Source organism: Lichenostomus cassidix, chromosome 1 (genome assembly GCF_008360975.1).
Source record: "Lichenostomus cassidix isolate B80296 chromosome 1, HeHo_3.0, whole genome shotgun sequence".
Classification (NCBI taxonomy): domain Eukaryota; kingdom Metazoa; phylum Chordata; class Aves; order Passeriformes; family Meliphagidae; genus Lichenostomus; species Lichenostomus cassidix.
This window is the reverse complement of record NC_139479.1, coordinates 71598676-71617953: the sequence shown is the minus strand read 5'-3', so window position 1 is coordinate 71617953 and position 19278 is coordinate 71598676. Positions and strand designations below refer to the sequence as shown.

At 40.5% G+C, this 19278-nt stretch overlaps 1 protein-coding gene across 11 annotated transcripts in view; it reads left to right on the top strand.

Moving 5' to 3' along the window:
- Positions 1-19278, top strand: part of ZMYM2 (zinc finger MYM-type containing 2) — an 86365-nt gene that overhangs the window by 730 nt on the left and 66357 nt on the right. For 4 of the 11 annotated variants that reach the window (XM_085063370.1, XM_085063422.1, XM_085063341.1 and 1 more), the window contains exon 2: positions 18440-18560. The gene's annotated coding sequence lies outside the window, so the exon portion shown is untranslated. Of the gene's footprint in view, positions 1-770; positions 829-7410; positions 7430-13657; positions 13801-18439; positions 18561-19278 lie in introns of those variants that run through there. The other 7 variants (XM_085063408.1, XM_085063385.1, XM_085063361.1 and 4 more) reach the window with 6 other exon arrangements.

Here is a 19278-nt window from a genome sequence, read left to right as displayed (position 1 = left end):
TCCGAAGGGGGGGCAGGGGCATTTGGGGGAAGGGCCGGGTCTGCTCTAGCGCCTCCTATTTTAACTCTCTCCCTCCCTTCCCCGCCGGGCCCTCGGCTGTTGTTCTGCCCCGGTGCCTCTCCCACCCACCGCCCTCGCCGCCCCCCCGCGGGTCCCTCCCTCCCCTCCTCTCCCCTCCCCTGCCCGGCGCTCCGCGGCTCCTGCCGCCGCCGCTGCTCCCCTCCCGTATTGTTCGGCTGGGTCCCTCTAATGGCGGACAGGAGGCGGCAGTGCTGCCGGCCGACTGCAGGGGGGCAAACCCGAGACCGGGGGCAACTGCCGCGCAGGCGGGCGAGGGGCGCGGGCGCTCGCCCGGTGCCGGGGCGCTGCCGCTGAGGGCCCCGCGGGCGCCGCTTCAGGGCTGACAGGGCAAGTTCGCAGGTAACACCCGCTGCTCCCCGCCGTGGGTGCCGCTGCTGCCTCTGTCTCCCGCACTCGCGCGTAGAAGCCCCCGGTGCGGCGGCGCCCGGGGAGGGCTCCTTGTCCCTTCTTCCTTCAGCGGGGACAAGAGCGTGGGTGTGCTGCGAGGAGTACCCCTACCGCCCCCGGGAAGGGCAGTGAATTAATTAATTTATTTAGTTATTTATTTATTTACTTATTTGAAGGGTTGGGATTAAAGGGAAGGGGTGAGTGATGCAGGCAGTACCTGCCCTGGCCAGGCGAAGGAAACGCTCGTTGGGGGCGCTGCGTGTCCTGCGCTGCCCCGTGTTAACCCCGTGTCTTTCCCTTAGGCTCCAGCCCAGTTTGGTGCAGCCTTGGCAGAGACCAACAAGGAGAGGGAGCTCCATTGTGAGTGCTATTCGTGTATCTCTTCCTGCCATTGCTAGACCTGCTTAGGCAGCGCTTGAACCATTCCCCCCGCCCCATATTCTCCCGGGGGCAGGCGTGGAATGAGGTCCCTCCAGGGCTGGGTGGGGAAATTCCTGGGTCCAGCAGCTGCTGCCCTGGGGCGAAGCCCCAGTAATGGCTGTGAGGCGGCTCCTCCTCGGGGTGGGCGCTGCTGCTGCAGACATCGCTCCTGCAATACCAACTCCGGCAGGCAGAGACGGGCTGCGGCCGCTGCTCGCGTTACCCGGCTCCGGAGGGAGGAGGAGGAGGGCATATTTCGGGTGCCCTCTAGAGTTCTGGAGCGTGTATGGAAATCCGTGACAAGACACCTTCGGCCATCTTGGATTTTTTTTTCTCCCCCCGTTGCTCGAATCCCATGTCCTGCGTGTCATCTCGAAGCTAAGAAGAGGCGTGGGAGATTTAAAATCACCCAGCAGTTTGTGATGGAAAAGCATAGTCCATCGTCTCTTTGTGCACTCAGATTGGTTCTCTGGTGTTCTCTCAAGCACCCGGAGATTTGTTTGAATGGATTTGTTGGGTGCCTTGGCTGGGCTTCTGAGCCATCCGTTTTGCCCCTTCCCCAAAAAGCTGGTGGACGCTGGGGAAACCTAAAGGTTCTCAACAGCGAGCGTATTTGGTGTTTTGTCTGTGTGGGATTTTCAGGGCAGATTTTGATCTCTGTTGGGTGTTAGGTTGGCTAAGGCGAGGCCGATTGCCAATCCCTGTGGGTAGGGCTAGCATGTAACTTGACTCTAGTTTCTGCCGTTGTTAATAACGGGGCTGTGTTTCAGCTGCACGGGGGATTCCGAAATGGCCAGGTAGTGCCGTGAAGGAGCAAGTGAGGCAGTGGGCGCCCGGGGAGAGGGAGGCTCGGGAGCCGCGGCGGGCCGGGCGCGGTGCGCGGCCTGTGCCGCCAGAGGCGCCGGCGGGCAGCGCGGCGCTCCGCTCCGCTGGGAACGTGCAGCCCGAGAACAAAACAAAAAGGCAGCAGCGCCTGGCTTGCGCTCTGGGTGCCTCGCTTGGGTGCAGCGCGGATTCAGGTGGTGCAGTCTTCCCCAGCAGTCGTGTCTTGAATTTTTTCCCCCCTTTATTCCTTGCCGTTTTATGTGGTAGGTTTTTCAGATTTGCAAGGCTTGCAACTTTCTTTGTCACTTTTTGGTGGCTTGCATATACAAAGAATGAGTGGTTCGCTGCAAAACCTTGCTGCTTAGGGGGAAGGCATCAGATCCGGATTTATTCGGAGCATCTAAAATTACGAGGCACATCAAAGACTCTTACGAGTTTGCATGACATGTTGTCATTAATAAAGAAGTCTGTTCTAAACCTTGAGTTGCTAATGCAGTTTAAAAATTTTAATTGTTATTTTTTAACTCTTACCATGTCTTAGATGTAAGGTTGCCATCTAATTTCACTTCTGATTTATTATGCATTCCAGTCTAACAGCTGTTCTGTTTTATCTGATGATCCTTCATGTCAAAAAAAGTGACTTCTAGGAGCAATCAAGGCAAATAATGCTTTGGAAGGAGGGAGGCTGTTGTGTACTGGAGCTGGTTTGGCAAAAAATATTGCAGCTTTGTGTGGCTGCTTATGAAAAGATGAGAATACTGCCAAGAACAGCCATATAGCTAAGATTCAGTAAACGTCTTGCACAAAAGCGTGGTACGTGGCACATTGTCCTCCTCCAGCTGTGATGATGGTGGTACAGCCTTCTTATGGCATGTGACAGGACCATGCTGTTCTCGGGGGAATATATTCAGTGCTTAGTGCTGCAAGGTCATCTCTAGGAACCAAACTCCTCAGCCACGTTATTAGGTGGTTAAAGTAAATAACTTGTTTTAGTAGACTGTCTTAATTGGAGCAATAAATTCACTTTATTGTCTACTAAATTTGCTTTATATTGTTATTAATCCTCTTTGACCTCAAATACATGATTGCATTCTACTGTTGCTTACCCTGTAATAACATGCTAAGAGAGATTTGCATCAGCAAGAATGTCAAAGTAGCAATGAAAAAGCGAAAGCAAGTTTCTTTGTCTTCTATAGAGCTTGTTCAAGTATACAGAGGGATGTGGGACCAAAACTAGTGCAACCATCTGTCAGATTTTTGCTGAGTTTTTTTTGGTTTTGGTTTTGGGTTTTTTTTTGGTCCAGTGGCATCATGAATAGTCTTGTGTTGTTAGAGAAGTTTTCATTTTGGTTTTGAGGACTAAATACAGAATTAGTGAAGTTCTGCCACGTTGTTTGAGTTTGTAACCAATTGATATGCCCTGCAACAAAAGCAGTTCTGTGAAGAACTTGTATCAAGAATTGTTACCAATGGAAAATTCACTGTTCCCTGAAGAGTGAATTTATTAATTTCTTAGTACTTTATTATTATTTTTTTATTTTTTATTTATTTTTTCATCACAAATAACAATGAACTCAACTGATCTATGGAAAGGGATTGAAATTTGAAGTTCATAAGAGTTCAAAAGACTACTAAGGTGTCCCATCTGGGAACCTTGAGGCAATACTTACCTCAGGAGGGTCTTAAAAGCCCCATATATTGCAGGAGTTTTATGTCCACTGAAATGGTTGTGTTTAACTCCACAGTAGAAGGTGTTTCCTTTTCAACTTCTTAACTTTGATTCAGTGATTTAATCTTAGTTGTTGAATGCTCTGTGTGGCTAACTGGGTTTCTTGCACATTAAAGTTTGGATGAAACTAAGCTTTTCTTTCATGTTTATAGCCTGCCCTATGCGCTGCTGGAAAGCATGGCTGGCAGTAGATGCTAACTTGATGTATGAATGATCTACTCAATTTAGATGCTACTATTTGTGTTCTTCACTTTGGATCAAGATTTGCAAGTTTGTCTGATAGTGTTTTGTACTTTTAAGAGAAATTTTAGGTAGAAGGAAGAAGTGTGAGGCTTCTGGAATGCTGTTGCATTTTATGGCCTCTTCAGTTAGCACTTTCACTTTATTGATTTTTATGTCATAGTTTTCCAGCTGCACAATGGATTCCAGCTCCTGCTGTTTGTTGCTCGTGCTGTATGCATTGGTGTAAATGTGCTTAATTGGGACGATTCATTCTGCCACCCATTCTGGGAGAGAGGTTGTGGTGATTCCTGTGTGACTATTCTCAGGTGTTTCTGTGGTTTCTAATGCATCAACAAGCTCTGTGTCTTTGCTGTCACGTGAATCTCCATCCATTACCTCCTACTCAGATGGCTAAGGAGCATTCTTTGTTGCTCTGGTTGGCTTGGTTGAATATGAGGCAAGGTGTGCCTGTTGGCCCAAGAAGGCCAATGGCATCCTGGCCTGGATCAGCAATGGTGTGGCCAGCAGGACCAGGGCAGGGATTGTCCCCCTGTACTCGGCACTGCTGAGGCCACACCTCAAATCCTGTGTTCAGTTCTGGGCCTCACTGCAAGAAAGACATTGAGGGGCTGGAGTGTGTCCAGAGAAGGGAAAGGGAGCTGGGAAGGGTCTGGAGCACAAGTCCTGTGAGGAGCAGCTGAGGGAGCTGGTGGAGAGAAGGAGGCTTAGGGGGAACTTATCACTCTTTGCATCTGCCTGAAATGAGAGTGTAGCCAGATGGGGGTTGGTCTCTTCTCCCAGGTAACAGGTGACAGAACAAGATGGCCTCAAGTTGTGCCAGGGGAGGTTTAGATTGGATATTTGGGAAAACGTTTTTGCTGGAAGGGGTGTCGAGTGTAGAAACAGGCTGCCCAGGAAATTGGTGGAGTTGTCATCCCTGTAAGTAATTAAAAGATGTGTAGATGTGGAACTTAAGGATTTTGTTTAGTGGTGAACATGGTGATGCCAATTTAATGGTTGGACTGGATTGTGTCTTTTCCAACCTACATGATTCCGTGATTTCAATGCCACTTATTTATACTTAAATGATTTTGACAATTGAAAGCTTTTCTTTTCCATGAACTTCTAGAAGTTACCAATTTTTTATTTATTCTGTGAAACTCAATATCACTAGAGTTCAATAGGACACACACACACAAAGAGTTTGATTGTATGTATCCATGTATGAAAACATCAACAGTTGCAATAGATGACATCAGTGACTGTCCTTTAAAGGACAGCTATTAGAGAATAATGATAGGGGTAGCAGGGATCCATCACAGAGGTGGGGTGCAGAAGCTAGCATTCAGTGATCTGAACAGAGTAGCTGCAGCACTGGTTTGAAACACTCAGGCATTGTCAGTGATCTAGCCAGCCATACTCAGTGTCAGTAGTGCAGCAGGACTTTGATGGGTCTGTTTGCTTTTTTAAAGTTTGTCTGAGATGAGACTACTTAGTGATGTTTGGTGGTTTGGGTCTCTAAAAACTTTAACATGTGGTATGTTATTTCATTACATAGATGGTTTATGAACTTTATTGTACAGCTTCTTTAACCCTTACAAGACTATCAGAATCCTTCAGTTAGCATCACCGTAGCTTCCAAAGACTGTAATACCTACATTTGTGTACTTAGTGCTCAATACAGAAATCTTTTGAGGCATGGTCCCTACTCATCAGTTTTAACACCAGCCCATGCTGAGCATGATGTCATCTCAGCTCCACCTTTCCCTCATGGAATCGTTTGTATAAAGTAGTGATGTATGCTTGGGCCATGCTGTTAACTGATGGGACAACAGCTGCTTAGATACTTGTACCAGGGCTACTGATGCAACTTTTGCTGGGCCAGACTATTAGAAATCAGTGGCATTACAGAAGAGTTTATGTTGGTTTCTACATGCAGTTTCCTCTAATCTTCTGTTGTGAAAGATGGCACTGGAAGAAGATAGAAAATCATGCGCATGGAATTCTGTGGGTTATGACAGATTTTACTGATTGAGGGCTGCTTGCAGCTCATAGTCAGTTCAAGAAACATGAACCTCTTTCCTCCTGCAGACTTCTGTTGGAAGTGTATTGACATTTTATGTTTCTTCAGGCTCTTCTGTGCAATGCACCCATAGTGGATATTGAAAAAAGTTCATTCATTTGAGTTAACTCGTAAGGCAGCTATGCCTCTTTTCCTTTTGCCTTTTGTTTTCCTCTCTCCTTGAAAGTAACCTTGGTGAAAGCCTTGCCTCTTTTTGGAGTTCCTTTTCTTTAGATCTATATAAGATCTAAGATCTTTCCAGCTTGGTATATACTCCTAGTAATACCTCATATTTCTCTAAAAGTTATTTTGTTAATTTCATTCATAAACTCAGCTGTCATCCATGTATGGATGACCTTCAAGTCTCTCTCTTCCAGACTTGCTGCCCTCTAAGCCAGCTAAATCTCTGTGTGTGCTTTTGACTTCTCTTTGTGGATGTCTGACCTTTAGCTGAGGCTACTGTTGCAAAGGAAAACTCCGTGCTGTTGCTTGTAGACAACGTTGTCATGAGATCTTTGGTTCAAGCCCATAATCTAGCCCTGGTTTCAGGCACAGCACACGACTCTTCTAACAGACTGTAGATTTCTCCCACATAGTAAGTGGTCTCTTAACTGTTAATCAGCAATTAAATGTTTGTTATTTGGTTGTGTTAATGAATCACGAGTACATCTAATACCATGCATTTGATGTCTGTATCTTGTGGTAACAATTTTTCTTAGTGGATGTGCTAAGAACGATCCTGCTCCACTGATACCGATTCGGAATCTATACCAGAGTGCTTTCCTGGACTTTTCTTTTGACTGTCTGGTCTTTCTGCATCTTGTATTTTACGGCTGTAAAACTAACATGTTTTACTTACCTTTAAAGTTGGGATTTAACTGTGAAGGATGCTATCTGTCTTTGTTGTTAGTGATATTGTAAGTGCTGTTTAGGAGCAGCACAACTCCCTGGGCAGTTAAACAGTTTCATTGATTCTCCTGTGATGCTCCTCATGCTTGGAGAAGTCCTGTGTGTGCACCCTTACAAGCAACCTAGTTGCAAGCTGTGAATGCAAAAGAAGCTGGCTTTAGGAAATAAAGCCTACTGAAAACAAACCCAAACCACCACCTTTCCTGTCACCCTAGGACTCAAACACACCATCCTTAGAACAAGAACTAATTGTAACCTTTGTTTATGGTGGTGCTGTTTCCTTGTATTCTCATTTTTGTCTCTCTCCATCTGTTGCCCGTTATGTTTAGATTGTTTGCTCTTTGAGCAGTTGTACTCTGTGTTTGCACAGTGGCTAGCATGATGTAGTCTGCAGCTTTGGCTCCTGGGAGTCTGATAACAGTTGTGATCTATGGGTGTGGTCTTGGTGTCTTCTTTTTGTGTATGTGTGTGTGGAAAGGGGAAGAAGACTTAGTGTTCTGTTATACCTGAAATAATTCCATCATTTTGTTGGAGCACCAATTGATCATTAATATACCAATCTATAAATGTTTAAGCTGAAAGAATTTACCAGATATCTTTTGAATTTATAACTAGTGTTTCTGTGTGCATGTTTGGGGTATTATTTATTGTAATAATAATTATTGTTAGGAGTAGTAGTTTTGTTTGTGAGGGTGGTTGTGTTTTTTGAAAAAAAATGTGCATTCAGAAAATGAGGTTTTGTTCTGGTAGGTGGTGCCTCATTAAAGAAGCCAGGTAGTATCTAGAGAGGCCAGGTAAGAAGTCCTTTGTCATCCATATAATAATAATAATAATAATTTTAAAAAATCGCAATTTAGAAATAAAGGAAAATGGAGAGTGCAGCAAAGGCTATTTGTTTTTTACCAGAAGCAAAAGTTGGATATTTGCCATCATCAGTGTGTTTGACCATCATTATGTATATGTCTATCAAAAGAATTAACAAATAGAAATACTGAGGTGGTCTGATTAATACTGTATATAGTACTGATAATCTAAACTAAATTCAGCTTTTTAAAATAATTTAAAAGAACCATAAAATTTGGAGAAGATACACAGGAATGACTTCAGAAGGAGTGGAAATCATGCTTTCTATTAACAGACTTCAGAAACTCAGTGTATTCCTCAATTAAAGAGAATAGATGAGAGTGTGACTTAATCCTGACCTAGGAGAGACTGTGCACCAACTAACATATTAGATAACAGGGTGTGCTTCCTCCATCTCCCTTTCCATCCCCAGTGTTAAAGGCCTAAGTTCTCAGTGTCAGTTATTGCCAGAGCAATACAAAATCAGGGAGGGAACAGTGTGTAGCCCTTCAGCAAGTGCAATAACCAGGAGTTTGAATAAGTTACTGAGGCATCACTTTTTTCCTTTTAGGCAAAAGTTTATGGAGGAATTTGAAAAGCTCCCTACTAGGAAAATGAATAGATTTTTTTTTTAAAGGCTCAGAATATACTTCGAGATGCAGACTTGGACTCAAAAGACAAAATACTGGCTTAAAGCAAATATTACCTTTTATATTTTTCATGGGTTTAAATTTAAGGTTTATATCCTTGGTTGTATGTTTGGACAATGTTTGTCAACTTATGTTTGTCATTGTCCTTTCCTGTTTGTACTTACACCAGCCTTTTCTGGCTTTTTTGATTGTTTTATGTTTTTAATTTTGGGAGTCAATTTAGGCCTGTGAGTCATCACAATGAAATTTTGGGGTGAGGAGCTATGTAGGTGTAGAGTATTTGCTCTTGTCTTTTTGTGTTTCAGCTTTCTACCATATTAGCTCCCATGATGGACTGGCTGTTAGAATCCTTGAACAGCCAGGGAGAAAGGAAGAAAGGAGTAGAAATGCAAAACCACAGTATTGTGGCCTTAGCAAATACAGTATGCATCTTATTTAAGAATAAAACTACCTTTTTCATTTTCAAAATAGTTTGATAACCTGGAGTCTTGATTGCATAGTGTAACTTGCAGCCAGCCAGCCAGTGCAGCTGTGAAAACCTATCATACTTGCCTTGCTGACTGTATCAGTTCTTGGCTTGGATCCCATTTCCCATCAACCTTACCTCATTAGAACTTGAACTATTTTGTGGCTGTGTTTTCTTTTTATTTTCTCCCACTTCCTTTTATATCTCATTTTGTTTGTGGTGATAATTTTTTCTTTCCTTTGTTATACTGTAGCTTCATTGTCTGTTTATTTGGTCATAGTCTACATGGGTTTCCCTGCCATATGTAGCATAACATTAATGTACTCTTTTAAATCCAGTTCTCTTTGTTCTGAGCTACTAGATTAATTGAATGCTAATCAGTGCAGGTAAATCATGTTGAAGAAGCTTTTCCATACCCAGGCCCAAAATACTAGGTTGTTAGCCAATACTTGATTATTTTTCAGGGATGAAAAATCTGGTTTAAGCTATTGGCTGATGTTAGTTATGCTAAAGGCAAAGAAAGTGATCTGTCTACAAACTTGTTCATTTATGAACTATGGCATGACAGTTTTTCCTCTTTCTAAGCACGTGTAAAAATAAAGTATTTTAGTCAAAAAGGTTCATGCACTCAGGCACTAGGAAGTGGTGTACCATTAGGCATGGTGGATACCAGTTATCCGTGCAGGTTACTTGCTCATGGGTGGTACATATAGGAGTGTAGACTGAATACTAGTTTAGCACAAAATTAAAAATATGCAACTAATTAAGATGCACTAATGAAGAATAATGTTAAAAGTCCATGTTGATAGTTAGTGTCCTCATTTCCAGAATGTTTGGGAATAGTACAGTGTAGGCACTGATAGGATAGAAGATAGCTTTGGCTAGTCCTGGTGGACAGCAAGTTGAACGTGAATAATGCACTCTAGCAGGATGAATGTAATCAGCATAGTGGACTGAATTAAGCAAGACTAGCCAGCAGTTTAAGGGAAGTGATTGTTCCCTGCTGTTTGACACTGGGAGAACATCTACAGTGTTTAGTCTGGTTTTGGTTAGACTCTGTCCTAGTGAAGATATGGATATACTGGAGTAAGCCCAGTGTAAGGCCATCAGCATAGAGGGTTGGAACACAACAAGAAGGAAAACCTGAGAGGATGTGTTCAGTCTAAAGAGAAGGCTGAAGGGACAGGTTACTGCTCTTTTCAGTTAATTAGGGGGAAAATACGGAGAAGACTAAGCCAAGCTCTTCTCAGAGATGCCTGTTGATAGAATGGCAGGTAATGAGCATAAATAGCAACAAGGGGAAAATTATGAATAGCTAAGATAATCAAACACTGGAAAATTCTTGCTCTTGAGATTTCTCTTCTTTCCTGTCTCTAGTTGTTTGTTCAGATTTGCTTGGTTTATATATGATTGGCTGTACACCCATTTTCTTGTAACTTGACAAATTCGAAAGATTGTATACTATTTGTGTATACTGGATGCTCTTGAAATGCCAGCAAAAGCTGGGGACTTCATAGATTTGAATTCTCAATTAATCTTCATTTCTCCCTGTGGAGCAAGTGTCAAGCATGTGTTTGAAATGTGTGCTGTGACCCACTGACACTTACCAATGGCCTGTGTTCTATTGCCCAGGTCAGACATATAAATAAATTTACTGTTCCTGGGTCTGTTTCTGACCTAGCTATTCAGTATTTGTCCTATTAAGTGTTACATTTTTTAAAGTTAAGATCCATCAAATGACAATTTGACCTCTTTGCATGCTGTGTTAGTGCCACTTTCTATTTATTTCTAAGCATTTTACTTGTCCTTTTCCTGTTTTCATATCTTCAGCGTAGTGTTTCTCTACTGTTTCTATTTCCACTTAGCTGTCTTTCAAGCCTGTTGCTGTTGTCTGCTGTTGCCTATTTTCTGGAACTAGATACACATTTAGATGTAAGTAATAGATAAGCATTTATTATGGATCCTTTGTTTCTTTGTCTTGTTTCACCTTTCTATTCCATTTATAATAAAGGACATCCTTAAGCATCTTGCTGCTTGAGTAGTGGAGAGATAAAATTTACTGTCTATTGCATTACTTGTAGTGGCTTTTAAGGCTAGAAGTGGTGCCGTGGTCTTGCTGACCAATGTCTTTCTAAGATTTAGCAGCCATGAAATACATTGGACATGTGTGTATAAGGGGGAGATGCATGTTAGTATGGCTGTCCTGAAACACTGTTGGTCATCATTATGACTTTGATTTGCCATGAATTCCTGTGCCAAGTGCTGCTCATTGTTTGATGAGTAATCTTGGGAATTACTGGTCCTTGGTTTGGCTACCCTTGCATAGAATTAAGTTTGAGGTTGACTCTGAATTTTGATTCTGTTGGTGCATGCAAGGAAGCATTTCTTAGCATTCATTGAGTAAGAAGACTCAAGGAAGAGGCTGTCTTAAGTAAAATTATTCAAATATTCCTGGAAGCATCAGTTGGAAAACAGATGTTAGCATTCACATGTAACAGTGGTGTCTGCAGTGCAGTTAAGATGCTCAGAAGATACAGAGCTTTGCACATTTTTAGTAAGCTTTAGTCGTGTGTAAATAGTTACTCTTGTGAATAAAACCAAAATTTATTGTCTTGCTTCAAAGTGTTTCTTGCACTAAGTAGATCCTACCCTTTGACTGTTCTTAGTTGCTGTCTCTGCTGGATTACAGGTATTTGCATATGCTTTCCTGTTGAATTCCCTGAAATCTGCGTAACAAACACATTTTGAGTGTTACATAATGACTTTTAGTAAGCTAATTTCTTCAATCCATACAACTTCTTTCAAAATCAAGGAAAAGAATTTAGTTTGAAGCAGCTCCAAACCTACTGGAAAATAAATTCTGGAGTAGTGTCTCAAGACTAAAGTAATGAGCTATACCAGGTTTTTGTCATGATGGTACTCAGACAAATAGATACCTTAGATTTGTGAACCTAAACTTATTGTCCTGTTCCTGAAAGCTCTTACCTGTGTTCTGAAATACCAGCAGTATAAATACGTTGATGGGTTTGTGTTAAATATTATTAAGACACCTTAATTAGTTTGTATAGTAATTTAACAGTCTGGTTTTACTTTGTTTTGAATACTTGCGCTTGAGTTTAGCCCAAAATATGCAAGTATTCCTGTTGAACTCATTAGCATGATTTGTGTGTGAAACTGGCAGAGTGATGAAATAGTTGGGCATTAATATAATATCTGAGGCTTGCTTAAAGCCTTGCTCATTTTCAGGTACACTACTCAGTGTGACCAGTGGATATACTCGTTGTAAAATTCAGTCTGACCTGTTTTGATATTCAGCCTGTCTCGCTGCTTGCTTTGTTGTCAGTTAGCACATGCATGTTGGAGTGTTTCATGTGGTAGTTGCTGTTAGGGTAGAGCATTTCAGTCTGTGGCCATCAGCTTGTCACAGCTGTCCTGTCTGCTGAAAGGATCTTTGTTCTGAAGTTTAGAGCTGTGGTACCAACCTTGATATGTTCAGGTACAGCTGTAGTGTTCTTGCACAGAAATTTTTGTTTTGGGGAACCAATCTGGCTAGAAAGGATTCCAGCAGGAAAGTGTCTTGTATGGTCATATGTGGTTGCAGAAACAGCTGTGCCACATGATGGCATAACAAATGAGACTGTGGACCTGGTAACTAGGTAGACTCTCAGAAGTGTTAAAACTTGTTAGAGATGTAAAAGTTAACACTAAATCAGAGCTACTATATATCCAAGGCATAGCTGAACGTAAATGCTAAGGCTGATGACTAAATAACCCCTCAGGAAGGGTATAAGGAGGAGAAAAGAACCACAAACCAAAACAGCTTATGTGGTTGCCTGTGGTAAGAGTTTTATGTCTGGTGACCCAGAAGGGCAATGCAACTGCTTTTTCTCTAAAGGGGAGTTCTGTTCACACCGCTAGGAGTCTGTCCATATGCAGTATGTACTATACCCAAATTGAGACTGCAGTAGCAGCATTCAGGTTTAGCTTAAAGCTGACTTAAATTACATCCCTTTAAAAATGCTGGGCTACTTGTGTTTTTCTAGCACTTTTCAGTTCTTATACGTGGGTGTAGTTGGGCTACTAGTTCGCTTCAATTGCGATGAAAAAGTGCTACTTTAAGGTGATTTTAATTGGAGTGGTGTACTTCGTTTTTGGGGTGAACTGTGGCATACATTCAGCCAGCCACTGGGTTGATAGTTCATACCCCAAGACAACTGTGGTATGTAGGTTGCATCTGGTTGTGTAGGGAATGAGTGTTCCTGATTTGTAGCAAGATAGTAAGCTAGAGAGCTTCTTGATAGCTGCTTTACAGATAGTCTTTACTCGGCTTGTGATCATCAGACTTAGGAAAAGTCAAGGGATAACATTCTGTAATCTGATACTGTTCTGTAATAAGGGCAGGAACTTTAGCAAGTAGCTGAATTAAGGAATTAAATGATATTTTGGTCAAATGAATGTCAGGGTCAGGAACTGATCATTAAAACTGGATAGCCTTGCAGAACATCAGGATGTGTTCAGATACTCTCTAACCTTTTACCAAAATGTTGACCATTCCCAGGCTGAAGTCAGCCTAAGAGCCTAGGCTCAAATTCAGATTTTTTGGGTAGGTGGGTAGCGTGTCCATGAGGTTAGTGATATTTATTTTGTATGTAAGAAGGTTATTCTTCTACTGGGTTAGGGTAATTGCTGTACTAGGTAAATAGACAATTGGGTAACCTGTTTGTAACAGGGATGTCTAGGAATGGAAACTTTTCAGTTACAGCCTGATTTTTCTGCAGGTGTATTCTGGTTTTCAGCTGGCTGGCTAAGAATTTTGTAGAGTTGCCTTTGGATCACTGTGTTTAAGTCATCAGTGCATTTATTTCATGTTTGCCCAATCACTGTTTGAACTGGTTGCATTTCTAACCTTTGTAGCCTTCTACAGCAGTGACTCTCACAATTAAGAAGAAAATGTTTTCATGCACAATAGATTATTAAAGCTACTTAAGTATTTGGCACGTTTTTGTTCTTGTAAGACACTGGGCAACTCTTACCTTTTATGCATTTTGTTTTAATTCTTTCAGATTTAGGATCTTCCTTGAGTTGTTTTCCTTTCAATGAGAAGTCTTTTCCATGAGTATCAATTGTTCACGTAGCTCATCTGTTTTTCCCTTTTTCTGAAAAGTGAGTGATCTGAACATTTCACGATAAGCAAGATGCTGGTAAGGTATGGGTTTTTTTGTAGTGACCAATGTGTTCTGTTTTGATTCCTTAATTTTTTTTCCTCTTTGGTAGTTGATGATTGATAGCTTTGATTTGAAAGAGTGAGAGAGTTGCAACTTGGGTCTTGTTACGTGTATTCTTTCCCCCCTGTTCGTTACCTTAAATTTATCCTATCCTATGTGATTTTGCCTACCACACTGCTTTACAATCAGTTTCTGTTTTCAGCTGCTGTGTGACTAAGTTTGTATGTTTAGGAAGCACTCATTTCAGGAGTCACTGTCTCCTTGGCTGACTTATATATGTTGATCTGTGTCATTTTATTTTGGTACACCTCTGGTAACTGCTGTTATTGTTTATTGTGATAACAGCAAACAACACGTGATATTTTTTCAAGATATTTATTATAGATAATTTCCACAGCAGTCTTCAGTGAGTGCAGTGTTTGAATGTCTCTTGGAAGACCTAAGTGCGATATACCAGTTTAATCATGGTTGGTCCACAAGTATGTGAACCCTTCAAAAGATTTCAGCAGTAGTCCTGTGAGACATTACCTTTTCTTTGCAAAATCCATGTTATATCCATATTTATTCAGCTGTAGTTTCTATCAATTTATTTCATGATAGAGATAGGACTGTAGTCTGGGTAATTGTTCTCACCTTCTGCTTAAGTAATTGGTTGAAGATACTGAAATAAAAAATTGCTGACTGTCTTTAGAAGTTTTATGTGACTGCCACATGGCCCTAGTGATTTGTTCTAAAATCCTCTTGTGTTAGCACTTTGATGCAACATTTTTCCTTTGACCTGACCCCTGGAAAGAGAGCTTAGATGTGATCTTCCCTGATCTTTTCCTTACTGAACATCATTGCAAAGAATTTATTCTGTGGTTTCTGGTTTAGGCTTCTTGGGTACTCTTTTACCTCAGGAAAATTTTACTGATAGTAAAATTGACAAGAATTGGGACTTCAGACAAACCATTGCTCTGACATAGGTCAGTAGCCTGTCTCTAACCAAAAGGTGTATGAAATGTATAAGAAACATCCCCCCAGTACAATTCCAGCACTTTTGTAGGTCAGGGACTTCCTGATAGTAGTCTTTATGGGGTTTTTGGAGTCCTTCTGGACTGGTTGTATGCATAATACGGTAAGTTTTTTTAAATAGCCTTCATGCTTTCAAGCTTTTTGTTCTAGCTGCTCCATTTCTGTTCCTCCCACTGAGGTTTTGCTTTCTGAAGCCAGATGTTGAAATAATGAGGGTTTTTTTATTATTATTTTTTTATTCCCCAGGGAATTTAAATATGCTTTTCTGGAGTGCTATCTGGATAATTACATATTGAACTATGTTGTGTTGCTCAGAGTTAGGCTAGGATTTGCTTTTCCTTCAGAGAGTTCTCTGTGTGGTTGAAGTTGGCTGTGTTGTAAAAATTTGTCTCATCATTCAGTGGTGGGTTGGTTTTGTTTTCTCACCCCCAGTCTGCACAATAGTAGTTGAAATATTCAGTTATTACTCTGCAGTCTCATGCCCATTCTCTCACCTGTGGTGTCACTGTTGAGTGGAAGTGATTGATAGTATACCTTTAATAGGCTGTTTTCTTCTGCTTGGGATGTGGAATTTTAAATGTAGCCCGGTACCTATTGAGGTAAATAATTTAGTTAAGATACTGTGCTTTCCTAGCAGAAAGAAGTATTTTGCTGAGGCAGATACACCTTTCTTCTTGTTCCTATATTCGTGTCTTAGTGTACTGTCTCCTAAGTTTTGTTCATCTGTTCACATTTGAGGATGTCTCAGTTAAGTATTACCTCCAAAGTAGTCTTTCAAGTTTTTCCTTTTTATTTCTGGGCTTACATCCTTTATATGGAAGCAGTTGCACATGCTGGTCCTACTTGGGAAGTCTGCTTTGAATGCCCTGTTGTGGTGGAACTGTAGTTTTAGCCAGATTTCAGTGACTCCTTTTGATTTTTGTGTTTTTGCTCCAAGTGTGCATAACTGTGACTTTAATCTTCTGTCACCTTCATTTCACTTGTTATCAGTGACACTTGGTAAAGGCATTTAAATTCCAGTTTCTGCTTTTGTTAAAGTGGAGTTGATTTTTTTTTTTGAAGTAGTCATACACCTCACCTGAATTTCTGCAATTGATGGTAAATTTAACTCTCTTACTCATCAGTGGAGTTGACCTACAGGTATTACTTAGCTGTCTTAAGAGCTGTAGTAGTTATCGTCACTCTAAAGAGGTACCTGCATTTTGCCTTTTATTTCTTCCAGCAATTAAACCTTGAATATAGCAATGGGATCATAATTTATTTCAGTGTGAAGACTTTTAGTAGGTGAGTGATGTAGCCTAAATTAAGAGGGACACACATGTTGAATACTGGTAGTGCTTCTGTTTCATTCCAGCTGTAGTTTTGGTGCCTGCATGCCACCACAAAGCCTTGAGCTTATTTTGCAGCAGTATTGAACATGCGTTTTCTGCAAACTGGGTTGGTGGTTTTTTTTGGTGTTGGCTGGAATTTTTTTGTTTGCTTGTTTGTTGGAGGTGTTTTGAGGGTTTGTTTTTTTGTTTGGGTGGTTTTTTGGGGTTTTTTTTTTCAGCTTGGGGGTTTGTTTTGTTGGTTGGTTGGGGTTTTTTTGTTCCAATTTAGTTTTTTTCCCCCAAATCTCAGCAATGCATCCAGTGATCAGTGTAATCAATCTCACAGGTTTCTAACAACTGTATTTCTGTTGTAAAGCATCTTTTGCCTTTGCCAGTTCTGAGGTGTGAGTTTTTTCCCATGTTTTCCATTCTAAACCTATTTTTTTCACTGTCTAAGTCTTTTTTGGTAGTTTTTCATTTAGAAATTCTGACTGTGACAATTCCCACGTGGTTTTTGTGTTTATCCTTGCTACTCCCAATTTTAGAAAACAAGCTACCCCATTTTGCACATTTTATGGGTAATTTTGTTGTTGAGTCTTACAGAGGTAGGAGCTATTTGCAAGCAAATCTGTACAGATTTTGCTTATGACTTTGCACTAGTAGTTAAACACAATTTTTTCTTTTTTTTTTTTTATACTTAACGATGGAGTTCATTAAAACCTTAGAGCTTGTGTAGAAAAAGTAAATAGAATTAGGGAAAAAGATACATGTTTTGAATCTTAACTTTGCTATATATTATGTGCATGTACTGTAATACAGACCAAGTTTATCTTTCTACTAAAGGATCCTTTCTACTACAGGATCCTTTCACTAAGGATCTGAGAAAATAGGAATAGTAAAGGTTTTGAGTCAGGCCTGGGGTGTAGTCTTGGCATAGTCTCATTTTTTCCCTGCTCACATCTGTTCAAGTGTATTTAAAACTTTATTAAAAGCTTTATGTGCTTGTGATGCTTTTGTCCTTGTAGTGAAGGAAGATATACAGAAAAAACCACTGAAGCTTTAAAAATGGTATTAATTCTTTTCAGCAAAAGAATTTTTCAGCAAAAAGCTGAGATGCAGGAAAATCTAACGATAAATTATTCAGCCCTAGAGGAAAAAGTAAAATAGGTAAAAGAGAATATTGAATTAAATTAATCTTCAGTGTAGCTGACTGATTTCCAGGGAGGGACAAGCCAACTGCATTGATAATACAATTTTTTTTTGGTAAGAAAACCTCTTTCATTCCAATTCAACATTACCTTTATTGGAGTTCAAATGCTATTACATAATAGCATTTGGCTGTAAGGCTAACATAGGGAGGAATTAAAAGGTGGTCGCCTCTCCTCCAGGATTAATCTGGTTCACAGCTGTACTTTTTGGTACTTGTCTTGCCCCCACTGCTTCCGCTCAGTTAATGGACAACAGGGTAAATGTGTAGAAGAACATTTGAGCTTTATTCCTCTGGGCATCTTTACTGTCTGGAGATTTTAAGGCTGTCCTCAAACAATAGATAACTACAGAAGTTGATGTTCTCTCTTTTAAAAATGAGGCAAAGTCTGGGAAACCTAATGACTGTTGTAAAACCTGAAGAATAAATAGAGGCTTGAACTTTGAACATTTTCAGTCTCTTGTGTGTGATCACATGTGTTAATACAGGCTATGGATGCCTGAATCTGTGCGAAGTATCACTGCAGTGCAAATATGCAAGTTGAAAATTATTAGCAGCGTAAGGTTTATATTGCATTGTACGCCTGATTTTATGTTCTGAAATTTTCCTTTTATTTTATAATTTTAGCGTAGTGTATTCTGCTACAGGCAGTAAGGAAGTTGATCTGATAAAAAAGAAGGAGCTGTAACTGCTAAGATTTTTTTTCTCAGTTGCTCAGTTTACTTGAATAATTTATTCCTTAATACTATTACAGATATACTAAATTCTAATGTTTGATTATTTAGTTGCGGTTATGTATGTCTGTCTCTAAACAATCATGGCATGTTTTCCCCCACTATCTATAAAGCCTTCTGGAAAGGGGATGTGAGAGTGTAGAAGACCTGAAACACTACTCTTGCTGCTTTACTCACAGCAGTGATTGTATAGACTCACATTCTATCTCACTGTAGGATCATAGTGCTGAAAGTCAGATTTGATCTTAAACGGTAAATTTAGAAGGAAGTCAGCTTAAGGAACATAGCTGGTAGATGATGCTTGAGATGAGGAAATTGTTTTGGATAGCTAATGTTTGTTTTAACCCTGTTTCAGACCACACTAATTTTGTGAAGGGCAGCAAGTTGGTACAAGAGCAGTTTCCCCACAGGAAAGAAAATAAAAGTGCTTGGAGCAACTTATAAAGGTAAACAGATTGCAGTGGATTTCTGGATGGGTAAGTATATATGAGCAGGATATTTCTTCTTGTATTTTTCCTGTATAAAGATTTTATGACAAAGCACAGAAAGCTACTTCTGACCTTTCACAAAAGCTCAGTGCTGTTGCACATCAATATGACTCCAAGACATACCCAAATTACAATTATGTCTGTATTTTTGTTGTAGTATTATATCAAGATTACTTTAACTTACTGACGTTTAATACAGATGTTTTTTAGAGCAATCTTAGGTGTTTTAGCTTGGATTATATCCGGGTTGACTTCTATAATTTTTTAAATTAATGGTTGAATTGACAATTATGAAGAACAAATTCCCCAAACTGAACAATTACTAAAAGCAAACAGCTCCCCAGGCAAATAGCTGTTGGGAAGTAGCCTGAATAAACATTACTTGCTGTTAAAAAGAAAACAGATGAAGTTACTGAAAGTTGCAGGAGTATGAGGTAGTAAGTCAGGACTCAAAACGAGCTGCCAATCTGTAGTGACTACAAATCATAGGTTGCTGTCCACTTTTTGCTGCTCAGTAATGTGTCTATTCCTGTTATGTGCAAGGATTTTCTGTTTATCTCTTCGTTACTTCCTTGTTCCAGTCATTTTGTGGCTACCTGAGAAGCTTTGGCAGGGTGGGTCTGGCGGAAAATCTTTTGAATTTCAAAGTTGTTAACATTTTAGGACTGAAATTTAACAGGAATTTATATTTTCTTTCTGTGTGCCT